Below are 15,487 nucleotides of genomic sequence, written 5' to 3' on the forward strand. Positions count from 1 at the left end.
CGGAAAGAATTTCTGAATTATTTTTCTTGGTGGCTTTTCTATATATATACATACTTATACATATACGGTGAATGACGGCGACGGGGCCGGACATTTTCCAGCCGAGACTGTCCATATAATTGCTATCGCAATAAAAAATGATTGATTAACAATGTCGGGTACATTTAACAACGTGCACGTCAACAAAGAGCATAGTTTTGTGCAGAAGATTATAGGAAAAGAAATACTGCAGTGCGTTGCTTCTCTTAAGAGCTGCGATCGGAATACATTTCAGGGGAAGTCAATATAGAGCAGGCCTTGTTCAAACCCGATATAACTAGAGCTTAATTAACAAAAAAAACTTGCGAAGAAATTAAGCATCACGCAACGAGCGATTGACAAATAAATCTTAGGCGTATTTTTAGCAGTCATGATGATTACAGCTTTACGATTTGAGTTTGCCTAAAGTGTTTACGTCACTCGAAAAACTTTCGCCACAATCTCACATCGTATAGGCAATCCGGCGGATACCCCTTCTCAATTTTGCTTTGAAAAATTAAGATTGTTCGCGGTACTTGGATTTCTTTGTTATTGTAAAGTTTGCACGGCATACAAAATATTGTAAAAAAAGAAGAAGATTGAAAGGAGAAACTGACCGAGCCACGTTTTAAGAACGCTCGCAATATCAACACATTTGCGAAGAGAAAAGACGTGTTTGCTTCGTTTGGACGTAATTCAATTTTCACACTTGCGAAACGTAGCCAACAGGCGAGTGGAAAGGCTTATCGCCTTTCTAATCGATCCCCTTATTTTAATGTCACCATGGGAGTACGAGCTCGGTACCGATTCAAAATTTTCCATTCCTTTTTTCACTGCTATGCAATCACTGCTATGCAACTGCTATGCAACCGGGCACTCTCCCCTAAAAAATAATAAATAAAAAGAAAGAAAGAAAGAAAAGTTGTCATTAATGCCTTTCTTACACGTCCGGCAGTGAGATGATTCTGGAAGCGGCGAGAATCGTTCGTAGAATACGAATATGATAATTCTGGGATTGTATTTGCGTGCAGTGCTATCACAGTCGCATTCATCCGTTGTGTCGTAAGTTCTTTCTCTAGCGAAAGCAAGCACAGATGCAAAAAATATCAATAATATTTAACCATTCCGATCGAAGGAGAATTGCTGAAAGAATCCCGAACTGCATTTCGCCATCATTTGGCTTGAAAATGTGAAAACTTTAATACAGCGAGCAAACACGGGGCACGCTTGATTACAAAAATAATCTTAGAATAACGGCCGATTCTAATAAGGGGGCAAGAATGTTTGACTGAGAGCGATAACGACCGCTTTTATTTTATTGCTAATGCTAAACGAAAAAAAAAACAAGAAAAAGAACATTGCATGTTTCTATTGGCTGTTATCTTTTTTAATGAACACAAGAATAACAAAGAGAGAGAGAGACATAATAAAATGAAAGAAAGGCAGGGAGGTCAACCAGAATTGCAGGATCCGGTTTGCTACCCAACACTAAGGGGAGGGGGAAAGGGAAAGAGAGGTCGAAAAGAAGAGCGGAGAGAAGAGCAGACGCGTGAAGAAAAAATAAACAAAGCTAAGGTGTAGAGCGGGAGTACTATAGCCTATTCAGTGAGTCACTGCGAAACAAAAGAATAAATTGTGAATGAAGCAAACAGTGAAATGCATAACCTACAGTGAAAAGATAAAGTACACAATAAAGGTGTTGATCAGTTGTTGTATTGCTTATGATCGACGTTTCTTACTGGTTCTTGATAAATACGCCACAAGAAATTCCAAAAGATTTTCCGGGAAAGCGGGACTTCCTTTTCATTTCACTTCCTGCCCTCTTTTCTTGAAGCAAAAGCAACTCACGTTAGTAGTGCGGTCTTCTTAGCAAAAACCAACGGCAGAGTAGCGGTACATCCTTTGACATTTCTCGTTTCCTGATGGGCTTCTTCCTGCTTAATTTCCACAGCGATTCAATCAGGTGGAAGCTCTGCAAAAATATAAAAACAGAGCGGACGCAAGTGATTATTCTTCGATAGAGGAGAATTGAAAGGCTACACGGCCCACGTTTTAATAATTTGTTTTCGGGCTCATTGGTTCATGCTTTTAAATGAATTCTGGAAGTCCCATCTACGAGACGGCACAAAGAAAGAGGCACTAAACACGTGACAAAAGCTTGCAAGAGCAGAGAAAAGGAGCGTTTCAAATGAGGATTGAGGGCACGCCTTGCAATATATATCTTGCGGAATTGACTAATGCATACAGCTCGCACCTTTAGCAGTGTTTAGCAGTTTTTGCCAGTTTTAGCGTTTTCCCTCCCGCTCCTCCTTTTCGCGCTTGCTTTCTCTCCTCTTCCTCTAGTTTTGTGGTTGGTGGAGAGTTATCAAAGCGAACACAAGCACGCTGCTAAGGAAGGTAGTTGTTTACCTTAGGAAGACAAGTCCATTTATGGAAACGCAGGCTCCAGCGACATTACCTGCTCAATCATTTTTTTTTTTCATCCCTTTGATCCTGCATCTTCCTCTGAACTTCTGTCTTGTTAAATGCGAAGCTTTTCTTAGCGAACCTTTGCCACTTTCAGCGTTTCTATCTATCTATCTATCTATCTAGCCGCCTACGTCTGGGTACTCTCATGATCGCCTCCTTATCTTGGTGTCGACCAAAATTGGCATGGGAGGGCAAGAGGATCTGAGGAATATTGCTGTCGGGTCATAACATGAATAACATGAAAATCCTGCCGCGTGCGTCGTCAAACCATTTCCTCCAGACATGTGTGGCACATACCCGTTTACCACGGGCCGTGGTCTACGGGTATGCGCCACAGGCTATTGACAGTTTATATCTACCCAGGAACCGCGAGAACAGATAATTTAAATGCAAGAGCGTTAAGAAAAGCCGATATCGGCAGCGTTGACCCGACGAACGGAAAGAATGAAAATTAGGATCCCGGCAGGAATCGAACCCAAGCATTCTGCGTGGCACTCAGGTATTCTACCACAGAGCCACGCCAGGTCTATAAACTGGTTTGGAAAAACAGCCTATGCAAGCGTAATGTCGGTGCAACGTCAGTTGTGGTTGTGGTGTTGGCTATCTAATTTTACAAGAAAGCAATAAACACTACATATGTACTCCTAAGATACAGCCGCCATATCAGACAAACGTCTGTGGTTCCAGTGTTGGCTCCGCTTTTATAGCAGTCTAGTAAACATTACATTTGTATTCCCATGATTCAGCAACTAATATTGAAGCATTGCTCGACCCCAGAGGAATACATTAACGAAAGTTTTGTCTGATATTCACATGACTGCACCATAAAGTGCACTTAGTTTCGGTAATACTGACGTGTCTACCCTAACGTGAGAACTGACGTTACATCGCACCATAAGTTACCTTTTAAAGGCCAGTGTTGTCGAGTGCCTGGTAAGCCCACGATGTGCACAGAGCTACTACACTTACAAAAACACGCCGATCCACCTCGTAACGCTTGGCTCAAAGCCATGAAATACATCATCGAAGTAATCGCTGACTGCTTCGCATGAAACCGATTCCCACAACGCGTGGGATCTGCCGAATTTTTGCACTCCGTGTGCTAGGGTTATTCGTCCACGTGATTCTTCTCACGTGTGCAACGTATTAACGGAGACCGGAGGCCTTCAGCCTGCTTTATTTTTCATGTCATTTTATTTAACGTCGATCTATCTCCCTCCCCAATAACAAGAGAAGGAAAGAACAGCCATTTTCTTTGTCTTTTTCGTTTTCATACACTCTTTGCTGCTTTCGTACCCTGCCACCATGGTATGTACGACGTTAAAGTACGCTCAACGACGTACGTTAACATTTAAGTTTCACAACGAGGCTTCAATATTCTAGCGCCTGTTGCTTACGGCACGCTCGCTTGTCACGTGTTAGGAACCTCGTTTTCTCCACAGCTCTCACGATCTACACGAACGCGAGACGTGCACACAGGTAGTCTCAGTTAAAACGAGCCATTAAATTGATTACCCAATGGGGCTTCATAGATAGATAGATAGATAGATAGATAGATAGATAGATAGATAGATAGATAGATAGATAGATAGATAGATAGATAGATAGATAGATAGATAGATAGATAGATAGATAGATAGATAGATAGATAGATAGATAGATAGATAGATAGATAGATAGATAGATAGATAGATAGATAGATAGATAGATAGATAGATAGATAGATAGATAGATAGATAGATAGATAGATAGATAGATAGATAGATAGATAGATAGATAGATAGATAGATAGATAGATAGATAGATAGATAGATAGATAGATGCAAACTGTCAAAATGCCTCTGCTTTCCTAAGAAATGCTTCGCACTTAAATCTGGAAGCACTTGTTACAGTCGCGCTTACAATCATTCAAAGTAACAACGGTAACCTCCCTCGCCTGTTTAGAACAAAAAGTGAAAGTTTGAAAGTACTATGTATACTCAACTATAAAAACTGGGCCAAGGAACGAAAGTGACCTTGTATATATTATATTTTCGCCATAAACATTCTGAAAAAAAAAAAGCTTTCATAACGTTGCTCGGAGAAAGGACGCAGTCATCACATGTGCTTTAACAGCAGCACGCCGAAAGCGTTATAAAGCAAGCTCGAAAGCTAGAAAAGAACGCTTGAACTCTTCATAAAGCACGGCAGCGTGCCCATACACATCTCAGTTTTTATCGAAGCCACGGTTCATGCCTCGGGCGCGCATTTTAACGCGATAGCGTTAAAGAGCTCGTATCGCAGAAATTCCGCCGTCGGCGTCGGCGCCGTTGGTTGTGAGCGAAAAATCATCATCTTGTCCGTGACCGAAAAATCGAAAAAGCTGCAAATAAAATAAATAATAAAAATGTTGGGTCCGAGTGAGAATCGAACCCAGGCCGTCTGCGTGGCAAGCAGGTGTTCTACCACACAGCCACGACTCTGCCTGGAGCTGCACTGAAAGTAACTTTCATGCTTCCCAAAAATACGCGTCCTGTTCAGGTGTCACAGTACGAGATGTAATATCGCAGTAATATTTCGTGATACAAGCGTACATTGCCATCGGGCGTCACACCATGTCAATATCATAACGACTTGGTGGTTTAAATACAGCCACCCATTACAAAAGGCACACACATTACTGCGCGTATTCCCTTAGGACCACGTAGTGGGTGCATCGCAACTTCGAAAAAGTTTCTCGCGCATAATTGCTGCTGGTTTAAAGCATGCTACCCATTACATAAGGCACACACCTTAGTGCGCGCGTTCTGTTAAACACTCGTAGTGTTCGAATTGCGCACTAGGGGCAGGATATCGCTATCGCGTTCAACTCTTAAAGGCGAAGCTTAAGCGTCCCCCTTTTTCTGCACTCACACATTTCCTCAAGATTCAAGACAGCTCGGTGCGCCCTTTATTGCCCCGCAAACACGGCTTTCAGGTCGTACCATGCTTTTCCCACCACGTGGCATACATTCAGCTTAGTCTTCTTTGAAACGCTCAAGCACTAGCACATAAAAAGACTCTGCTTATCTCAAGAAAACACGAGTAGTCTTCGCGCGTACTTGGTGTGAAACATATGGTTGCAGCTAAAAAAAACAACAACAACAAAAACGTGCAGCCGAGTAAGCATTACCAGGATGTTACGTGGTTTGCATGCTGCATGCTGATGCGACCGTTTATATTTGCCCCAACGACCCATCTCTTGAATTATGCCGGGAAAACGCAGGAGCAAAAAGATGATGAGCTTTAATAACCGTGACCCGCGGCCTCAGCCGTGGTGTGAGTGCGTGGTTGTATTTACGAATACTAACAAAATATATACAAATAAATCAGAAGAAAACAACCCCAGAAATAATTTTATTTAGGTTCACAAGAAAGATAAGCTGTAAAGGAAATTTCGTGGCAGTATTGTGCGCAGCGATGAAAATTTGCTAGCGGCGTTCTGCTCACTATCGTTCATAAAGATACAGACGAAGGCCTGGTTTTTTGACAAGTTCGAGAGTAATGACCAATCGTGAGGTAAATGTTTCCTTGCACGTAAGTAGTTCTAATAGACCACAGCCGATTTCAAAATGCTTTAACATTCACATGCGACCCGCGACGAGTGGTCTAGTGGTTATGGTGCTCGACTGCTGACCGCAGGTCGCGAGTCTGTGTCGGCCGCGGCGGCCGCATTTTTGATGGCGAAGAAATTGCTCGAGGCCCGTGTGCTTAGAATTAAGGTTCACCTTAGAGAACCCCAGATGATCTAAATTTCCGGCGCCTTCTACTACGGCGTCTCTCATAATCATATCGTGGCTTTGGGGCGTTAAACGCCAAGGATTACTATTCACATTCACAGGCGAACACATTAAGATCACTGTGTCTCTCCCAGTGTCACGCACGAAGAATTGCTATCAAAGAAGAAAGGTTTAAAAAATGGAGGTGGCCCTAATACTTAACTTGGGTGTGCCGTAGTGGCCCTCGCACGTCGGCGTTCGTGTAGCCTGGCATATTCCTCGGGTTAATTTGTGTTTTGTGCGCTGCCAAAGCTGATCTCGGAGGCCATGTTGAAAGAAGCGCATGATACAGATCTGCTCACCAGGTGCCGCCACGGACCCAGCTGCTCAGAAGAAAACCATCTGCGGTTTCAAAGAACTCGTTTAAATGACTTTAATTATTTATTCTGCCAGTGGCAGGCCCTTATCTCGAGCAGAATAATGCACCAATATCAACTATACTTAATATAACTCTTAACTTGAACCAGCGCCGTCGATTTCGCACCAGCTTCATTTTTTCAAACACGTTTCCCGAATATTTGAAAATCGGAAGTAAGCACTCGACCGGAAGTGCTTGAATAGAAACAAGAATGTCCTGTGTTGTTCGTGTCTCTAATTTAATCATTGTGGTACTAGGTTTCGGACTTGGGTCCCCACACTGAGAATGCGAATTTCTAACCTAAACACTCACGCTTGCAGAAAGTGAACTTATCGGAATCGTATGTATGCAGTGCACCGGCGACACAAAAAAAAAAGAAATGTAACAGGGGAACACTTTTGAAAAAGGCTTTGTTGCGATTATTCCTGGTGGTGGAAGAGTTGTTGCGATTATTCCTGGTGGTGGAAGAGCTGCCATTTCTGCGACAAAATGTCAAGCTTACATGGGTGATTGTACATACCAGGTAAATTCCGCCTTTGCGCATGGCAAGGCACAGTTTCACCGCAAGGGTGAAGCAATGAATGCGATATTAACAAATTGTAATTTTATACGAAGTAAAGCTAGGAGCTAACTCTTCGGGATCCAGACTCACGTAACTATAAAAAGCCCTGGTGTAAGGAAACACGCCCGCTTTAGGCAGAGAAGTGGTTTTCGTGCGGTCTGTCGCTTCAACGCGATGCGGTGAGAGTACAGCACGTAGAAGGCTATACGAGCAGTTTGCTGGTATGCCGACATAGCGCTCGCGACCATACCCTTAAGATCAAAGGTCGCAGTTGTTGCTCGGGCAACGCAGCCCCCTTCCACCTCCCCCAGCGTTCCTCCATGCTCCTTCGCCCAAAGAAAGAAGGGCGGAGCGTTTACTCTCTGCTTTAGGAGCAATCGGCGGCAGGCCTAGCACGCGGTATGATGTTGTCGCATGCGCCCTCCGTGCGACTGTGGCTCGCTTCATCTCTGCTGCAGCCGCGTTCGCCACCATCGCTCGCAAGCTTTAACTCGCTGGCGGAACATACGATGCGCGGGGGGATGTTTTCGATTCAGACTTTATACGAAACATGACGGCGACGGCTAACACCCATCGACAGTGTCCATATAATTCCTATTGCAACAAAAAATCATGAGTCATTCCATTCTGTGAAAGTGGATGAGCGATGCTGTGTAGCACACGACACCGAGGTGACAGTGAATTTTGATGAAAGTTTCAGACACGCTTTATTGTCTTGAGCGGCGCAGGCGGTCATCGCGACGAAAAGCAAAAAAAAAACACGCGCAGGCACGCACACAAAAACATACACACGCATACAAATTTATTCTTGATCGCCGGTTATTACTACTCTTAATCTGCGCGTTGCTCCTCAGGAGTGCGTACTGCATGCGGCCTCGCCATTACGATGAGATAGGTGAAATTCCATTTTTTTTAAACCTCCTTCGTGAAATTGCAAAACAAAAATTATTTCAGGAGCCCTTGCCCTATTGGGAAAATGGGGGCAAGCGGAGCTTGGTGTGTGAGTGCCTGAGGTACTACTTTCTTTCTTTCTTTCTTTCTTTCTTTCTTTCTTTCTTTCTTTCTTTCTTTCTTTCTTTCTTTCTTTCTTTCTTTCTTTCTTTCTTTCTTTCTTTCTTTCTTTCTTTCTTTCTTTCTTTCTTTCTTTCTTTCTTTGGTGTTGCGTAATGCTTCCTCCTAATTGTTTCCTTCCTCCATGCCGGGAACTGACCTTCATCCTCGTGCTTAGCAGCGCAACATCACCGTTGCTATAGCCAAACACAATGCTCACGTGTTCATATCCAGGCAACAATGGAATCTGGCAGCGTGAAATCACAAGTGACCCCGACAAAAGATCAGACTGCCATATCAGAAGCGGCTGATCGTCGACAAGCCCACAACTGAGAGGGCACCAGTTATTGGGAAACATCAGCTATTGGTAAACGCAGTATGCGGACATTCCACTGTAAGGAAAGAAACATAGTTGTCTAGCCAGAGTGGTCACCGAAGCACAAATGTGTCCGGCCATCTAAAGTTGCCCGAGGGCCCATTGTCGTCCTGCTTTCCCGCCCACCCCCTTACATGATTATTTCGTGAATCCACAAAAGGAAAGTTTATTGAACCAGTACACGCAAGCGCTAGAGGCGCATAAACTGTGTGTTTAGAGAATGTGGTTAACTATTAAAGTATAGGTACTCTACCACGAGAGAGCAGTAAGCGCGGGTCGCATGTGAATGTTAACGCGTCTTAAAATCGGCTGTGGTCTATTAGAACTAGTTACGTGCAAGGAAACATTTACTTTACGAATAATCATTGCTCTTGAGCTCAACGAAAAACCAGGTCTTCGTCTGTATTTTTATAAATAATAGGGAGGAGAACGCTGCAAGCAAATTTTCATCGCTGCACAAAATACTGCCGCGTAATTTCCTTTACAGCTTATCTTTATTGTGAACCTAAATAAAAATATTTCTTGGGTTGTTTGCTGAAACTCGTTCTGAATATGATTTACGGCTTAGTGTGGACTCTGTATTATTTGTACCCACGTGCGGTAGAGAATTGCGCTTAAATATAAGTACACTCAACGCATAAGAGACCGTGGGACTTCTTCCTGTTGATACGCCCATAACAACGCTGTACTGTCATTTGTATTTCGTGCGTAGGAACTTTTCAGCGAAACGAAAGAGACACTTCAAAGTTTGGCCAAGTTTTTTTTTCTTTTTCCGGTTGCAAGATCTCCCATAGCGTTTGTATGTGAGCAGGTGTTTGAGGTGCACTTGACGAGCGGGCTATAACCGCCTTTTCTTCTGATTTACTTTATTTGTCTATATTTTCTTAGTATTCGGAAACACAGCCACGAACTCGCACCCCGGCTGAGGCCACGGAGCCATTATCTTGGTTATTAAAGTTCGCACACTTTATGCTCCTGCGTTTTCAGACACAATTCAAGAACTGGGCCGTTGGAGCAAACATAAACGGTCGCATAAGCATGCAGCATGCAACCCACCGAACATACGGGAAATGCTTACTCGGCTGCACGTTTTCTTTTGTTATGTTTTCTTCGCTGCAACCGTCAGTTTCACCGCAAATACGCGCGATGATCACTCGAGCTTCCTTGAGATAAACAGGGTATGCGCTATTATATGAGCGTTTCAAAGAAGACTAAGCGGAACTTATGCCCCGTGGTGGGAAAAGCATGGTCCGAGCAGAAAGCCGCGTTTACGGAGCAATAAAGGGCGCAGCGAGTTCTCTTGAATATAGAGGAAATTCGGGAGTGCAAAAACCATGGCTTCGATAAAAACCGAGGTGTGTATGGGCGCGCTGCCTTGCTTTATGAAAACTTCCAGCGTTATTTTTTGGCTCTCGAGCTTGCTTTATAACGATTTCGGCGTGCTGCTGTTAAAGCATATGTGATGACTCCGTCATTTCTCCGAGCCACACAATGAAAGCTGCTTTTTTTTTCTGAATGTTTATGGCGAAAATATAGTAAATACAAGGTTACCCCCGTTACTTCACCCAGTTTTTATAGTTGAATGTGCATAGTACTGTCAACCTTTCACTTTTTGTACTAAACAGGCGAGGAAGGTTACCGTTGTTACTTTGTATGATAGTGAGCGGGACTATAACAAGTGCTTCCGGATTTGAAGTGCGAAGCATTTCGTAGGGAACCAGAGGCACTTTGACAGTTTATATCTATCTATCTATCTATCTATCTATCTATCTATCTATCTATCTATCTATCTATCTATCTATCTATCTATCTATCTATCTATCTATCTATCTATCTATCTATCTATCTATCTATCTATCTATCTATCTATCTATCTATCTATCTATCTATCTATCTATCTATCTATCTATCTATCTATCTATCTATCTATCTATCCGCCTACGTCTTGGCGACCTCCTGGTCGTCTCCTTAGCTTGGTACATACGAAAATTGGCATAGCAGGACGTGAACGTATAACAAAAACGATTCGTAAATCATTACATTAAAAAATTTGGCAGATCCAACGTACCGTGGGAGTCGATGTTTGTTATGCGAAGCATGCAGCGGGAGGTGACTGTGGCGTAATTTTTTTCACTGAGCGACACGTCACAAAATGACGCTAAAGATTTATATAAATTTTATACGCACACATATATGTTGAAGAGCCGCATATGTGTTATACAACCAGTAATTTACGGTTGGGTAACGCTGCCAACGGCAACGTGGGTATTACCAACACCAGAAGCGGTAAGCTGATATGCAGTGCTTGTACTTGTCCCTTATGATAGAGAACACACGCACGTTTCACGAACCCGTGTGCATGTGTGCAAGAAGTTCTTGACAGTTCTTGAACGTCATCATCACCGTGATCAGTGAGCACCAGCAGCTGGTCATGACTTGTTATAGGATCCGGTCGTGATCGCGGTGACGAGGGGTCCATGTGTAGTGAAGTATGCGGTATAGTAGAGCTGTTGGAATTCGTGAATACCTCGGTCATTTCGTCGACAAACTGTGAGTCGATAGAGCCGGCGACATGTCGGAACCTGAAGCCACCCTTCGTGTTGGTGAGGTGTAGGCCGTCGAGGCTGGTAGGCCTGGATAGTGCTACGTAGACCAACATCAGTGGGTGGCGCTTGTCGTATTCGTAGACTACCTTGGCGTATGTGGCCTACGTTGTCTAGTCTACAAAGCGGCTGTCAATCAATCTGGCATCATCCTCGGTCAGCATGAGGCCATCGCCCAGCCTCGTAAGAAAGGAAGAGGACACTGCGTCATTCTGGCGGACGAAGTGCACTTTACGGCGCGGTGATGTGGATATCATATATAACTTTCGTTAATGTATTCCTCAGTGGTCGAGCAATGCTTAAATATAGCTTGCTGAATCATAGGATTAAAAATGTAATATTTTTAGACTGCTCTAAATGCGGAGCCAACACTAGAACTACAGACGTTAATCTGATATGACGCCTGTATCGCAGGAGTACACATCGTATCATGTAGTGCTCACTGCTTTCTTGTAAAATTAGATAGCAAACACCACAACTACAATTGATGTTGCACCGTTATTACGCATGCCCGTAGGCTGTTTTTCAAAACCAGTTTCAAACCAGACCTGGCGTGGCTCAGTGGTAGAATACCTGATTGCCACGCAGAATGCTTGGGTTCGATTCCTGCTGGGATCCTAATTTTCATTCTTTCCATTCGTCAAGTCAACGCTGCCGATGTTCGTTTTTCTTAACGCTCTCGCATTGAAGTTACCAATGTGTGTTCTCGCCGTTCCTGTGTAGATATAAACTGTCAATCACCTGTGGCGCATACCCGTACACCGCGGCCCGTGGCAAACGGGTATGTGCCACACGTGTCTAATGGAAAGGGTTTGACGACGTACGCGACAGGATTTTCATATTATTCATGTCATGACCCGACAATCATATTCGTCAAATCCTCTTACCCTCCCATGCCAATTTTGGTCTACACTAGGTTAAGGAGGCAATCATGAGAGCACCCAGACGTAGGCGCCTAGATAGATAGATAGATAGATAGATACGTAGATAGAAACGCTCAAAGTTCCAAAGCTTCGCTAAGAAATGCTTCGCATTTAAAACGTGACTTCCCTGGCGCGTACGTCATGAAATTCGTTCCACTACTCACGTGCGGCACATACCCCCATACCGCGGCCCATTGCGTGTGGTTATACGCCACAGGTGCTTCACCGTATAAATAAACCACGAATTTGGAAATCTTAACCCGACAGCGTGAAGAAGCCCGTGTAACCGAAGATGCGGTGCCGGGGTCGGCGGTGTCTTAGATGGGATGAAATATACCGATGGAAGGAAATTATTAAAATCATGGTTCGAGCTGGAGTCAAACCCAAGCATTATGCATGGCAGGGTAAGTACATCGACCACAAAGCCACGCAAATGCTTCATAGTGTTTCGGAAAAACACCCTACACAAGTGTCATGTCAGGACAACAGAAATTGGGGTAGCAGTGTCGGCTATACCCTTTTGTAGCAATGTTAGAAACATTACGTACCTATGGCTCCTCAAGCTGCAGTCAAGCGTAGCGCGAATACGCCTACGACCGCTAGGTATGATATGCACATCATCGCCCCGTAGCGTGCATTTGCTGGCGATGAAAGTGACGTCTCTGCTTTAATATGAGTGCCGGCGTTACGTCGGACCTTCAGCTACCCTTTACACCGCAGTGTACTCGGACGGCCTGGTAAGCACACGATATGCGTACAACAACTCAATTTACACGAAGACGTCGAACCACCTCGTAACGATTGGTTTAAAGAAAAAAAAAAACGGTATGGACTACTACTGGCCGATTGTTCCGCATGTAATTGATTCCTACAATGCGTGGAATCTGCTGGATTTTTTATTTACATTTATTTTATAATCGTCTTATATTCTCATTATCGTTTACTTATATTAATTTGTTTTCTTTTAGTGCATTGCATTTCTTTCTCTACCGGAGCTTGGTTTTTCCCCTGTGTAAATGTGGGATGCTTCACCTCACAGTACGAACTCTCGACCTTGCTATAGCTGACTGCGGAGATTCGGATTCTACTTCAAGTTATCCCCACTCTCTGTATACTGTGACACTGCAAGGATATCGAAGCCTTCGGGGGGTTATTTTTCTGATTATGCCTGACATTTAATCGGCTACATTCGCATTTATTGAATCTAAACCTATGTTCTGAGATGATATCTATCACCCATTTTTATATGATTGTATTTTTCGCATTTTTTCCTTTTCAACCGGAAGTCGGTAGGTGAAGCGGAAGCTCTGCGAGAAACAAGTGTATCGCTCGGTGCTCGCGCCACAAAATATATACGCACGACGTAGTCTTCTAATAACTGAGTATGATTCACACTACTGCGCAGCCTGCTCTAGGAGAGCGGTATAAGGAACCCAAACTCAAGGTTACTGCGCGACGACAGCGCCGCGCTGCGGCTCTGGAGAGAAGCTCTGGAGAAACTGGGTGCAGGCGCTTCCGACTCAGTCTGCTTGTCGGCAGCGGGCACACGCGCGCGCGCGCGTTGCTCAGTCGGTGCGGGGAACTGGGGCGCCGTGCCGACAACTTGGCACGGTGAACCGAGAGCCTTGCTGTTCGAAGCTGCACTTGCGCGTTGGTAGAAGGGACCCTGCGGAAGCGGTAGCGGAGAAAGTATTGCTGCGTCGTGGCCTGCCACAACAGTGCAGACAACACCAAGGCACGCAATTCACGTGTGAAACTGTATCGGTTTCCGGGAATGTTACACGAGATATAAAAACAAGAAGCGTGGATCACCGCAGTAAGGAGAATCAAGTATGTCCTAGCTGACAGCGCTTTCTCGCCTTCTCTTTTTGGCTGTCTGAGTTCATCGCTTTCGTTCGTTTCAACTACCTGAATGAGTACGTAACGCGGCGCATGCACACAGTGACTACAATAACGATTACTCGCTGTCTTCTCGCATTGCGATTGTCCAGTTACGGTTGTAGGTGAAACAACTGTGTTTTCATTCCGTGTGTTCGTGAGACCTCCCCGTCGTTGTTGAACGTTCACACTCATACCGTTACCGTTGCGCGGTTGGTTGAATTCAACTGAACTCAGAACATAGTCAAAAATTCGACGCCTGCAATTTACGGGTCGGGAAGGCTGCTTTATCACGTCGGAACAGACGTCTGTGCATTTTCAGCAAATTTTTACATCGTTCTGCTTGCTTTGTTTTTGTCGCTTTATTAGGGTGATATATATTTAAGCCGCTAAATATAACTGGCCCCTAATACATGCTTTGCAATTGCCACCTTGCAGTAGCCACCTTCTAACTTTGTGCGATTTTCCAGCCACGTTCGCGCAGCAGGTTTTATACGTGTGTAAAGTCGACATCCTCATAAAGACAGAGTGCAAGCATGACTCGAGAGCCGAAAAAACGAGGCGAGCAGTTCATCTTGCTTCACAGTGGTTAAAGCTCAGCTAGCTGCCTCGCGTCTTAATCGGCGGGTGATGCTCTAGCGGCACGGATGACTTGACTCTAACCTTCTCAGGAACAAGTGCCAGGGCAGTATAATTTCTTTTTTCGCACGCCGCAAACGTTTGTTTACGAAAGTACACGGCTGCTGCCGCAAGCATGCCATATTAAAACAGCAATCATATTATTTATGGTCCACAACGCAGAACATCGATAGCATGCACGGCTTCATTTCAGAGTTCATATGGACCATTACGCATCTTTAACAAGACAGAATGAGACTTACCTTGAGGTATATGTCTTAACTGTGTAATCGCGACTTGGGAAATGCATTTCGCTTTGCGTCGGGCATCATTGTCGTCGATCGTTTGCTCTTCGCCGTAAACGTGATTGACGAGCCTTTCTCCTTTTATCAAGTTCGCTTTTCGGAAGCGCCTGTCCAGCCTGAAAATATTTTGAAGCCGCACTGCAGGCGGTACATTGTGAGCTGCCGGAAGTGCACCGCGAGAGCTCTGCACGTGCACGGAAGCAAGCGGCAGCGCGATGGAGAGAAGACAAAACGCCCGTTGTATGCCCCCAGTTTCTATTTTTATACCAGAGATTGCGCTACGTGTCAAGAGTAGCAGCGCCACTAAGTGATGTGGGGGGTCTATACCGTCCGTAGGAAGGAAATATCCAACTGCACGTTCTAACCGTTCAGCCCTATGTCCATCGCAAACTGCTACTGCTGCTGGAGCCAAATCGTTGATTTCGAAGCCTACGTCTCATCAAGCACAGCCAGATCAACGACTACAGCAAATCCTGCTAGTTTTTCTCGAGTACTTCGTTAACCACTGAAAAAATAGCTTTGTGTTGGAT

Source organism: Rhipicephalus sanguineus, chromosome 10 (assembly GCF_013339695.2).
Source record: "Rhipicephalus sanguineus isolate Rsan-2018 chromosome 10, BIME_Rsan_1.4, whole genome shotgun sequence".
NCBI classification, from domain to species: Eukaryota; Metazoa; Arthropoda; class Arachnida; order Ixodida; family Ixodidae; genus Rhipicephalus; species Rhipicephalus sanguineus.